This window comes from Oratosquilla oratoria, chromosome 15, assembly GCF_046742065.1.
Source record: "Oratosquilla oratoria isolate Oo_2021 chromosome 15, ASM4674206v1, whole genome shotgun sequence".
Lineage (NCBI taxonomy): Eukaryota > Metazoa > Arthropoda > Malacostraca > Stomatopoda > Squillidae > Oratosquilla > Oratosquilla oratoria.
The window spans coordinates 30,739,572-30,752,749 of NC_134791.1; the positions used below are offsets into that span (position 1 = coordinate 30,739,572).

At 38.9% G+C, this 13,178-nt stretch overlaps 1 protein-coding gene across 1 annotated transcript in view; it reads right to left on the bottom strand.

Annotated features, from left to right (window-relative positions):
* Window positions 1–10,141, bottom strand: part of LOC143033382 (trypsin-1-like) — a 44,525-nt gene extending 34,384 nt beyond the window's left edge. Inside the window, exon 1 of the mRNA XM_076198733.1 lies at window positions 10,123–10,141. The gene's annotated coding sequence lies outside the window, so the exon portion shown is untranslated. The remainder of the gene's footprint in view (window positions 1–10,122) is intronic.
* Window positions 10,142–13,178: the final 3,037 nt, after the last annotated feature.

Here is a 13,178-nt window from a genome sequence, read left to right on the forward strand (position 1 = left end):
TTACTCATAGAAGACTTTTTGTGTCTTAACAGGGAGTGCAAACGAAGTAAATATATCGGTACAACCCGTCTCAATCAGCATAGTATATCTTGTTTTGCTAAAACAATGCCAGAGTAACTGGAAATCAGTTACTAAATGTCAACTGTTGAGTCCATTTAGTTTTACTGTCGCATATTTAATCACGCTTACGGTAATTTATGACTTATATACGAGTATTTTTTTAGGGTGGGAGAAGGGTAATTCACAAATCAAGATGATAAGATTTTGGTACAAACTGCCGAATTTGGCAGCGAGCCACTTGATTACTGCATGAAAAAGAAATCTAAAAAAACAACAACAAAAAAACAGAAAACCTGGTGCTTTGCCCCCAGTACCAGAAATGAATGAATGAATAGATGACTAAGTAAATGAATGTATAATTATATAAACAGATAAGTGAATGAATAAATAGATAAATAAATAAATAGGTAAATACATAAATAAATAAAGTAAATAAGTTAAATAAATATAAGACTAGAAAACGCTGGTTGGGTTCTTCATCAAGAAGTCTCAATGAAAACCAGTTCAGAGTATTTTATCAGATTTTAGGTGGAAAGGAGTACTTTTAGCTGAATTAAATCACTTGACGGCAACCAGAGGAAACACACACAAAAATTGTTGCCGTTAAGGAGCACAATAGGCTTGAATAATAAAATAATGAAGAAAATTACCAAAATGAGTTGGTGATCAGTTTCAATATTTATCACTACAAGAAGTCTGGTTAACCCATGCAAGGATACATTAAAGTAGAGGAAGAGAGTTTTATGTATCTAAAGGAAAAATCAAGGAGGTTAAAACAGCATATGGAGTTGAAATAAGAAACAGATTCGAAGTCTGAAGTTCGGTGGAAGAAGATAACGATGATGTGGGTGAACAACGTGGCAGAATAAGTGAAACAGTGAAAAGGTCAGCAGAAGATATTGTTGGATATATCGTCACCCTCGTAAAGAAATTGCCTAAGTCATTTTTCGTCAATTTCTGGATTTTTTTTTTTCTAAACCAATTTTTCATTGTTCCTTGTGGAACAATTTCCAATGTTTTACTTAGTGTCTGAGTAGATTAAAACTACGTTAGGAGGAACATTACGTACATTTATAAAATAGAAAAACGATTTTTTTTTTCAATTTCCTGAAAAGTTGGACAAATGACTTGGGCACTTTCTTTATGAGGCTGGCGACATGCAGGCGAGAAAAAAACAAGGAGTGCTATGACAAAGAAGGCAGAAGGACAAGCCAAGAGAACAGGACAGCTAAGGAAAGGTGGGTAAAATATGTGAATAATCAGGAACTCAGGGACGAGATGAGAGGAAAAAGAAGAATAGCCAAAAGATTGTTTAGGATGAAGAAAAGACAACAACTAGATAAGGCTTTGGATGAAATCGAACAGCATCCAAATGATAAGGACAACCGAAAACACTTCTAGAAAATTAAGAATAAAAAGAAAGAATTTCAAGTTTGGAGTAATGTGCTCGAAAGAAACAATAATGAAATGGCTTGCGGAAGGGTTGAAATATTGAATAAATGGAAACACCACTTCAATGGACTTCTAAATACACCAAAACTAAACATCCCTGTCGAAGAAGGTAGAAGTAATGTAGATGATGACGAAGAAGATACACCAACCCCTACTATGGAAGAAGTGAGAAAATCTATTAAGAACCTAAAGATTAATAAAGCACCTGGCTGTGATAACATCCCAACAGAATTAATCAAGATTGGAGGAAAGACTTTGGAGAAAATATATATATTTTGATTAAACTTATTTGGAAGAAAGGGGAGATACCAAAGGAATGGAGAAAACCTATTGTTATACCAATTCACGAAAAAAATCAAAACAAGAATGCAAAAACTTTGGAGGAATGTGCTTACTATGCATTTTGTACAAAATACAATATATACGAAAATACCATACAATCGACTAATTCCCTATGCAGAGGCTAAACTGGGAGGGTACCAATATGGTTTCAAGAATGCAAGAGCCACGATAGATCATATCATTACATTGCGAATGATGATGGTGTTAGTAAACTACAAACAAGAATATGATATCACACACCGAGACTCAATGTAGAAAATGATGAAATATGTTTAAATTCCTTGAACACTGATAAAGCTAATGAGAGCATATTATGTTGACAGTGAGTGTATATTAAAAGTGGGCAAATATCATACTCTAGAGTGATCAACGGTCTTAGACAAGGGTGCATTTTATCACTTGTTCTTTTTAACCTAGTTTTAGGATGAGTTACCAGGGAATGTAAGCAAGGACAGGGGGTGCCAGACTTTGTAAATGCATAGTTAGAAAGCTAGCATATGCAGATGATGGGGATATACTGGGAAAGAAGATGCGCAAAACATAACTGAAGAGTCTGATAGGTCATGGAACAGGATGGAACTGGAGTGAAATGAACAGGAAGCAAAGATTTTGAAGATGGCTAAAGGAAATCAATGGAATGAAGAAGTCCCAATAGGAAATATGACTACTGAAAGCGTTGAAATGTTCAAATATTTAGGCATAATTTAAAATATATATATATATGGGTGAAGAAATTAAAGAAAGAATACCAGTCCTATGTAGAGGTGTGCACACCTATAACTCAGTTATAAGAAGCAGGAATGTATCACAACTTACAAAACTAAGAATATACAATGCAATCATAAAACCTGTTTTAATGTATGAATGTGAGGCATGGGTTCTAACTAAAGAAACGAAAAATTGGAAGTCTTTGGAAACGCAGTACTACGGAAGATACTTTGACTAGCGCATGATCGATGGAGAACAAAGAGATTAAAAAATGACATGACGAATATTTATACAGAATTATGTAAAAGGTAGAAGAATGAGATGGGCAGGTCATATGGGTAGGATAGATGATGGGAGAAATTTTTAAAGAAGTGTTGAATGGAAATGTTGCCGCCAAAAGTCTACTGGGAAGGGCAAGAGTATAGATGGTATCATGTTGAAACACAATGGCAAAAGCCGACAAGACTGTGAGAATAAACACCGTGTGAGATCGAAACCTTTATTGGTACGACGTTTCGCTTGTTACAGCTTTTTCAAGTACAGACATGGCAAACACTCTGAGTATAAAGCTGTAACAAGCGAAACGTCGTACCAATAAAGGTTTCGATCTCGCACGGTGTTTATTCTCACAGATGGTATCATACACGACATCAAAGAGTATGTAGAGAACCCAGTAGAATGGCGGTAGATCTTCACCGATCGAAGAACGTGGAGAGGCTTAGTGAAGACAGCCATAGGACTCCTGGCCCAAATGTCACAGGAGTGAATGAGGGAAAAAATATGCGAGATTCTAGAACAGCGGATCTCGTGAGTTGCGACAGAAAGACACAACTCTTGTGACGTCACATCGATTGGTTGTAATTTCTTTCTCAGTCACTTGGTAAAATATGACAAAAACACAACTATATCGTAATGTTCTGATTTAGGACCCGGGTTCAAAGCTCGCTACGGTCGCGCTTGATTGTAATAATAGATGTTCAGGCATGATACGTTCACCCCCTACATTGCAATATTTCTACCCTAAAGGTGTGCTAAGTTTATCTTCTGTCGAGACTTACGGTAAGTAGGAGACGATAATAGTCCAACAGGAACAACGAACGACGACTTCCAGACCAAAGGAGTGGCAACTGGTCCGTGGTTATGAAGACAAAATAGCGAGACACCCGTTGAGGGGGACGGGCAGTCGCTGCTCTCGTGTCCGCTTGATTACCCAGAAAGGTAAATACTAAAGGCACACTTGTACTTCCATCGCTTCATATACCATCTGGACATGAATGACGATCCGAGGCACGGACGTACGTGCTCACGAAGATTCGGAGTCGTTTAAAATGGGCTACTGTGCATGGCCCTGAATGTGTATGTGTTTGCATAGACCTAGTTACCTAGTTGTATTTTACGGGAAGAGGAACTACGCTTGTGGTGGCACGTCTCTGTATGAAAGGATTACAAAGGCGGAGCATGCCGACAGGAGATCTTTGGGTCCATAATTACGTCGGATGCGAAAAAACTATAGTAACGATAAAAACATAGAAAAAAATAGAAATTATAATGATACAAATAATAATAAATAGAATAAATAAATGCATAGGTATAGTTAAATAATAAACAAACAGGTAAATAATAAATAATAATAAACTGACAGATAAATAATAATAAAGGAAAATCAAGCAAATAAACAGACAAATAATAACAAACAAATAATAGAATATATTAATGATAAATAGATAAAAAATAGAAATTATGATAATATAGATAATAATAAATAAAATAAATAAATGCATAGGTATAGTTAAATAATAAACAAACAGGTAAATAGTAAATAATAATAAATTGACAGATAACAATATAGGAAAATCAAGCAAATAGTAAACAGACAAATAATAACAAACAAATAATATGAAATAAATGGCAGTCATTACAGTATCTTGCTTAGATGTTCATCTAAACGAATCTTAAAGCTTCGAAATGAACTACATTGCACTGCCTCTGCAGGAAGTTTATTCCATTCATTAACTACACGGTTGGCAAAGTTGTTTCTACCCACTTCCAAATTAAATCTATTTCCTGACAGTTTGAGACCATTATTTCTTGTCGGATTCTCATTCAGTGTAAAAATTTTGTCACTTTTGATGTTGTCAATCCCCTTTAGAATCTTAAAGACCTGTATCAAGTCACCTCTGAGTCTACGCTTTTTTAGGGAAAACAGATTCATATGTTTTAGTAAATTTTCGTATGATTTATTTTTCTTAAATTTGGAATCAGTTTTGTGGCTCGCCGTTGTACTTTTTCCAATCTGTCAATGTCTTTAATGAGATTCGGTGACTATACGGAAACAGCATATTCCAAATGTATCTCGCATTGTATAAATTGTTCTTAAATTCATGTATGTTTTTTGCACACACTATCCTTTCGTCCAGTTTGTTCCATACATCCACCACTCTGTGGCGGAAGTTGTTCTTTTTCAGGTCTCATCTTTAACTGTACGCGCGCGCGCGTGTGTGTGTGTGTGTGTGTGTGTCACTGGCCTTTCCTACACACCTGTGCACTGATTTTGTTGAGGGAAAATGTTCAGATGCGAAAGAATATCTTATATAGTATGAAATATCAGTCTCACTGAAGAACACCCCCAACGTGCAACCCACAACTCACCAACACCACTACTAACACTACCAACACTACCACTTGCTGAATCAGCCTCTAGTAAACATCCACTAATCTTATGCCGGCTCATATTTTCGCCCCCCACCCCCCGCTGCATATTAAATTTTACACATAATTTATTATCATATGATTACAAAGGATTACAAAGAACATACTGACAGAAGAACTTTTGGCTCATAACTAGGTCGGATACGAAAAAATGATATCAATGATAAATGAATAAACAAATAAATACAAAATTTAATCATATAGATAATAATAAATGAAATAAATAATGAAATAAATAAAGTTAAATAGTAAACAAAGAGATAAATAGTAAATAATAATAGATGGACAGATAAATAATAATAATAAAATAAATGATAATAAACAGACAAATAATAACAAACGAATAAACAAATAATACAAAATAAATGGTAGCCATTACAATATCTTGCTTAGGTGTTTATCTAAACCAGGGGTTCCCAAAATTTTCGGCTCATCGACCCCCTAGTAAAGTTTATGATTTTTTATAGACCCCCCAAATTGTTAATTCACGAATTATGTCAGTTTATAATCATTATTGGTGTTGTTATTGTTATTCATGCTAGTAATATTATCATCATTATTATAGTTATTATCCTTATCCTTATTATTATCCTTATCCTTATTAATTATTATTATTATTATTATTATTACTACTATTATTACTACTATTATTATTATTACTACTATTATTATTACTACTATTATTATTACTACTATTATTATTACTACTATTATTATTACTACTATTATTATTACTACTATTATTATTATTACTATTATTATTATTACTATTATTATTATTACTATTATTATTATCACTATTATTATTACTATTAATTATTATTACTATTATCATTACTATTATTATCATTATCATTATAATTTTCGTTATCAATAGTGTTATCATCATTTGGATCCGTTATAAAATGGCTAAATGACAACATTCAACAAAGCGACGGCGTTCCAATAATGATACAAACACTTTCACAAATACATAAACATAAGTGTTTTAAAATAAATATTTATATTATATATTCTTTATTATATTACTATAAGTAATATCCAAGCCAATAATATTATACAAGCTCGTCATCTTGATGTTCATTCACAATGTGGTTGTGTGTGTGTGCGAGATTCTCCCTACATACACAGAATGGGGAGGATTTTCGAAGAGTGAACTGACATGGTTTTTTTTTTTTAAGTTTAGATATTAGTTGGTTGATTATTCTCACTCTTTCAGTACGGGAAGAGAACAGGATCATTCCATGCTAACCATTTAATTTTAAAGACTGCATTTCGACCCCCCTAGCAATTTACTGACCCCCTTTCAACCCCTTGGATGGTTTCATCGACCACTGGGGGTCGATATCGACCCCCTAGCAATCTATTGACCCCCTTTCGACACCCTTGGATGGTCTCCATGAACGATCATCGTTGAACAATAATCGCAGTGAACTAAATGAACATACCTTTGCCACTGAATAAAACCTGAGCAAGTGTTCAGACCCTATACGAACCCACTAAGAAGCCACCTGTGTCGCAATAAAACAGGTGTGCAACTATCTCATTTCCCAATAGTTAATTAGTGTTGATTTCGATGCGACTCGAATTACAGGCAACAACGTACAGAGGTTATGGAAATGTTAGTGTACCGGTATGTTTAAATGAGCTTGCATCAGTATGCATATGCGTCAACATGTCGTGTGTGCGTGCGTGTGTGTGTGTGTGTGTGTGTGTGTGTGTGTGTGTGTGTGTGTGTGTGTGTGTGTGTGTGTGTGTTCACTTGGTCTTTGAATCACGTGTTGGACTCGTGATCGACAGCTATTTCCCTCCTGGAAGAGAGCTCAGAGCTCGTAGGTCCGATCTATGGGTAATGCTATGACCTTGCACACACACACACACACACACACACACCCAACTCCCCGCCCACGAGAGTCAGAGTAACGACCCGAAGCGCAGCGGTACCGAAATAATTTCGGCCCTGGGCAGGATTCGAACCATGAGCTGCGGGCCACTATTGTGGCAGCTCAGTGCTCTACCAACTACGCCACCGAGTCGTGTGTGTATTCACCTCGGATCTGCTGCAGTCTCTGTCGAGACAGCCAGACACCACCCTACGGCAGTGAGCTCAGAGCTCCTTATTAGCCGATCTCTGGGTAGGTCTGAGACCACTCACACACCACACACCGGGACAGCAAGGTCACAACTCCTTGACTAACGTCCCGTACCTACTCGCTGCTAGGTGAACAGGGGCTACACGTGAAAGGAGACAAACCCAACTTATCTCCGCCCGACCGGGGAATCGAACCCCGGTTCTCTGGCTTGTGAGGCCAGTGCTTAAACCAATCCGCCACCGAGCACATGTGTGTGTGTGTGTGTGTGTGTGTGTGTGTGTGTGTGTGTGTGTGTGTGTGTGTGTGTGTGTGTGTGTGTGTGTGTGTGTGTGTGTGTGTGTGTGTGTGTGTGTACGTCTTTGTAGAAAATTCTTGATATATACATTCTTTCACGGCACTGAATTTGAATCGCTGTATCTTGATTTTTCTGTTAGTGCTGGGTCAGTTATTTAGTGCAACGCCGCTTCTGGTTCCAAGTCACCAACATGAGTCGGAGGTGCTGATAGAGATGGATCGGCCTCTTCGGCATGTAATGTAACATACGGGTATATGTTACTGGGCAATAGTGACATAGGGAGAGTGATGCACTGTTTCGTTGTACAGTTTATTCTAGTAGATACGTGCGCGTCGGCCTATGGACGGACGTGGCATGGTCCCTAAGTGGGGGACCGACCGCGAAGGCCTAGCGACGCGCTACAGTACAGATATCAGATTGGCTGACTGAATTCTCCGAATTTGACTGGCTTGCCCGCTCGAGGCAGGCGGTATATATACAAAATTGTTTTTGATCTCTGTGAACACCAATAAACAGTGCTTCTATCCTTAGGGTCCGAGAGTTGAAGTCAAGAGGGTGGTAAAGGTGAGATTTAAGGAAGACAACGGTAAGGCGGGGTAGTACATGTAGTTCTTAATTTACGCGAGTTTATTCTACGCGAATTAGGTTTAACTCGACTGATGGTGTAATAAATTTTATTTTAATTACGCTGTTTGTTTGAATTAACACGAGTCGTCTTTTATTTTTTTACATCCAGATATACTCCTTCCTCAGACTCCAGTTCAATTTAGAAGAAGAACATAAGAACATAAGAAATAAAGGAGACTGCAAAAGACCATAAGGCCTACACTAGGCAGCTCCGTATCCATCACCACCTGTCATCCCCATCCATAAGGTTGTCTAATCGTTTTTTAAAACAACTGATAGTTTCAGCGCTTACCACATGGTTACTAAGTTTATTCCATTCATCGACCACCCTATTTGTAAACCAATTCTTGCCTATTTCCTTCTTAAATCTAAATTTGTCCAGTTTATACCCATTACTGCGAGTCCTGCCCTGTTGTTTTATTATGATGACCTTGTTTACATCACCCTTGTTATAGCCTTTGATCCACTTGAACACTTCTATTAGATCACCCCGCACTCTGCGTCTTTCCAGAGAGTGTAAGTTTAGGTGCCTAAGCCTCTCTTCGTAAGGCAAATTACCGAGTCCTTGTATCATTTTGGTCATTCTTCTCTGTACTGATTCTAGTGAATTGATGTCCATTCTGTAGGACGGAGACCAAAACTGTACCGCATAGTCAAGGATGGGTCTAACTATCGCTAGATAGAGTTTAATAATTACCTCTGCACTTCTATTTACGCGATTTTTTATCTACACGATGCGTCTCGCGAAAATTAAGAACTACCTGTAGAAGTTAAAAGCATCAGTCTTCTTCCTTGAGTGGAATATTGTTTTATAAAGGAGGGATAGAAGTTAAAAAGTTATCATTATATTATTTAGAAGAAAAGAGTATCAATTCACAGAATAATATTATGTGGCTCAAGTCCGCAGGGGTGTTACCAAAGTCAATACCCCCACAAAGAGTTGACTCGACAAATGCAACAGAGTCACCCAAGCGATCATCACTGTGTTTTGTACCGCCATGGGCGTCGGCAGGATTATTGTATGGGGGTGGGGATGGGGGCAAATTAAAGATATCATATAATATATATATATATATATATATATATTTATATATATATATATACACATAGACATATATATACATATATATATACACATAGACATAGATATACATATATATATACATATATATATATACATATATATATAATGTACATATATATACAATATACATATGTATATATATATAATATACATATATATATATATACATATATATATATAACGTATATATATATATATATATATTTATATATATATATATATGTTAGAGTAAGACGACGTAATAGCACATTAGTAAAGTAAAACTGTAACCCACTGTACCTCTGCTCAATATAGTTAATGGTAAAGGGAAAATTATATCAAGGTACATACTTCATATAGGCCGCAAAGGCATATATGTACATTATCTATACGAGTTACATTTTAACTTTCATCGACCATACACTGATAATCCATAACTTAAAAAAATAATGAAGTTATACGTGGCGATCGGCAAAGTTTAAAACACACCCTAGATTTCTAAGGGAGGGGGGTGGAGCAACTGTTTACCGTTGCGCCTTCCCGTCCAGGAAGGGGCACAACTTCTCGTTCCAATTCCGTATTCATGACCGCATTGGACGAATTATCGAGAATGGTACTTAGTTTCTATAACCTTTCCATGTAACTGCATGCAATTCACCATCTTTCCACTGGTGTCATATGTCTGATTCCAGCACAAGTACTCATGGACACGTACGATATCAGATAGTTCTTCTTCTCATCCAGATGGTAGAATACAACTTTCGCTCACTTACTTGTAAGCCAGTGGGTGTCTTTTTATCGTCAGACGCTGCGTGTGTTGAAATGTTCAACGTCATGTAATATTCACGAAGGCCATCTATGGGCATGAAGTAGAAGCATGGCATGCTCAGGTAATTAGTGTCCTCAGGTGTTCAACTCGAACGCTCGGTGTACAGATTTTATGCCACCTGCAGCAGCGGTCTCGCCCCCAACACTTGTGTAAACCTGGCCTCTTTGTTGAGGTTCCCGATCGCCACACCCCACTACCTGTGATTCTCAACTTTTTCGCTCCATTCCCCCACTTTATAAATTCTCAACATTCTCGCGGGTCCATTCCTCCCAATTGCCACCCCACCAAAAAAAGGTAAAATATAAAATAATAAAATCTTGATGAAGAGAAATCCTTTGCTTCTGCCAGGGCAGAGTGATGGAAGTTTATGTATATTCAGATTCCTTGCACTATGTAGAAATGTATAATTTGTAACAGTAGGCTAGAGCCCCACTAAGTTCCTGTCATGGCTCTCTTGGGGGCCACATAAGCCCCAGGTTGAGAGCCACTGTCCTATACACATGTACTTTAATTCTTGTCATGGCTCTCTTGGGGGCCCCCATAGCCCTCAGGTTGAGAGCCACTGTCCTATACATATGTACTTGAATTGTTATCATGGCTTTCTTGGGGGCCCCCATAGGCCTCAGGTTGAGAGTCAGTCATATACTCATGTACTTGAATTCTTATCATGGGTCCCTTGGGGGGGGGGGGGCCCATAGCCCTCAGGTTGAGAGCCACTGTCCTATACATATGTACTTAAATTCTTGTCATGGCTCTCTTGGGGGCCCCCATAGGCCTCAGGTTGAGAGTCACTGTCCTATACTCATGTACTTGAATTCTTGTCATGGGTCTCTTGGGGGGGGGGGCATAGCCCTCAGGTTGAGGGCCACTGTCCTATGCACATGTACTTAAATTCTTGTCATGGCTCTCTTGGGGTCCCCCATAGCCCTCAGGTTGAGAGCCACTGTCCTATACACATATACTTGAATTCTTGTCATGGCTCTTTTGGGGGCCCCCATAGCCCTCAGGTTGAGAGCCACTGTCCTATACACATGTACTTGAATTCTTGTCATGGCTCTTTTGGGGGCCCCCATAGCCCTCAGGTTGAGAGCCACTGCCCTATACACATGTACTTGAATTCTTGTCATGGGTCTCTTGGGGGCTCTCATAGCCCCCAGGTTGAGAGCCACTGTCCTATACACATGTACTTGAATTCTTGTCATGGCTCTCAAGTTGAGAGCCACTGTCCTATACACATGTAATTAAATTCTTGTCATGGCTCTCTAGGGGTCCCCATAGTCCTCAGGTTGAGAGCCACTGTCCTATACACATGTACTTGAATTCTTGTCATGGCTCTCTAGGGGACCCCATAGTCCTCAGGTTGAGAGCCACTGTCCTATACACATGTACTTGAATTCTTGTCATGGCTCTCTAGGGGACCCCATAGTCCTCAGGTTGAGAGCCACTGTCCTATACACATGTACTTAAATTATTGTCATGGCTCTCTTGGGGCCCCCCATAGCCCTCAGGTTGAGGGCCACTGTCCTATGCACATGTACTTAAATTCTTGTCATGGCTCTCTTGGGGTCCCCCATAGCCCTCAGGTTGAGAGCCACTGTCCTATACACATGTACTTGAATTCTTGTCATGGCTCTTTTTGGGGGCCCCCATAGCCCTCAGGTTGAGAGCCACTGTCCTATACACATGCACTTGAATTCTTGTCACGGCTCTCTTGGGGGTCCCATAGCACTCAGGTTGAGAGTCATTGTCCTATACACATGTACTTGGTAAGGACAGAGTCTCCTGGAATCAATGACCACAGTTTTCGCCAATACCCGTCTGACAGGGAAGGATGTGAAGGGCTAAGTTATTCTCAGTGAGGCCCTTCAAGGCACAAGGAAACTTGAAAAAAGAGAAATGATTGCATTGGGAATGGGAAAGGGGGTAGAAACCTAGAGAATATTTGGCAGCTAAGTGCATAGGTAGGAGGGAATTTTACAAAAAGCAATTCAAAATTTAGTTAAAAAAAAAAAAAAAAAAATCCCCCTCCAAAATCCCTCATGATGTGTCATTTACCTCACAGCCAGTGTTCACAACTGACCTCCCATTTTCTGGTGCCTCAGAAACCAAAGTTTTGTGGGTCTGGCTAAAATTTAAATATTACTTGTCTTCTGTCACTGCCCCACAAAAGAGATTTGTCTTAACCAATCGTAGGGATTGTCCTTTGTCAACCGAGAAAACATTCCTAATCAGAGTCTTTAAACTCTTCAATCGAAACCCATTTGCGCACTAATAACTTTGTTGGAGTATACTTGGGAATGGCGCATTTGATTATCTAAATCCCCGAGAGCTGGTGGCGTCATCGGAAGCGTTCAAGTCTCACATTCACTCAGTTGCGAGTTCGATTTCCAGTGGCTGTTACCTGCCCCGACAGTCCAAGTGAATAAGGCAAAGGTGACGGCTTCGGCCGCAGCCACTGAGCGCTTCCTGACGTAGTATAAGCAATGAAAAGTAAGCTTTTGCCATAGTTCAGTGACTTCAGGTCACAGAAAAAATATGAAATTCAACTAGAAAAGGTAAGACTAGGTAATCTTTCGCATGTGACTGGTTTGCTTTGTATATAGATTGTTTTCTTGTGTCTATTTCTAGGGTTGGATTCTATTATTTTTCACTATTGTCTTATTGTCCTTGTCAGCTTTTCTCCCGATGCCTATAAGCTGCTTCGGCCGTGGCGAGAGAGAGAGAAAGAGACAGAAAGAAAACGGGCTCTGCGACAACCGCATCTTCGCGCCAACTCTGTCCGTCGTCTGTCGTCGTAGTCTTCTTGGACCATCCCGAAGGTCCGTCACAGTACACCTCAGTCCTCCCAAGAAGCTGCACCAGGTTCTCCACTCCACAGGTACAGAGAAACACTTCTATTTGTCGTTCTTGAGTCTTTGTGAATTGTCTTTTCCTTTTCGGGTTTAGTTAAGAGATAGGGGCGTAATGACGTAGCTATCGATTTGTGTCGGTGAAAATTGG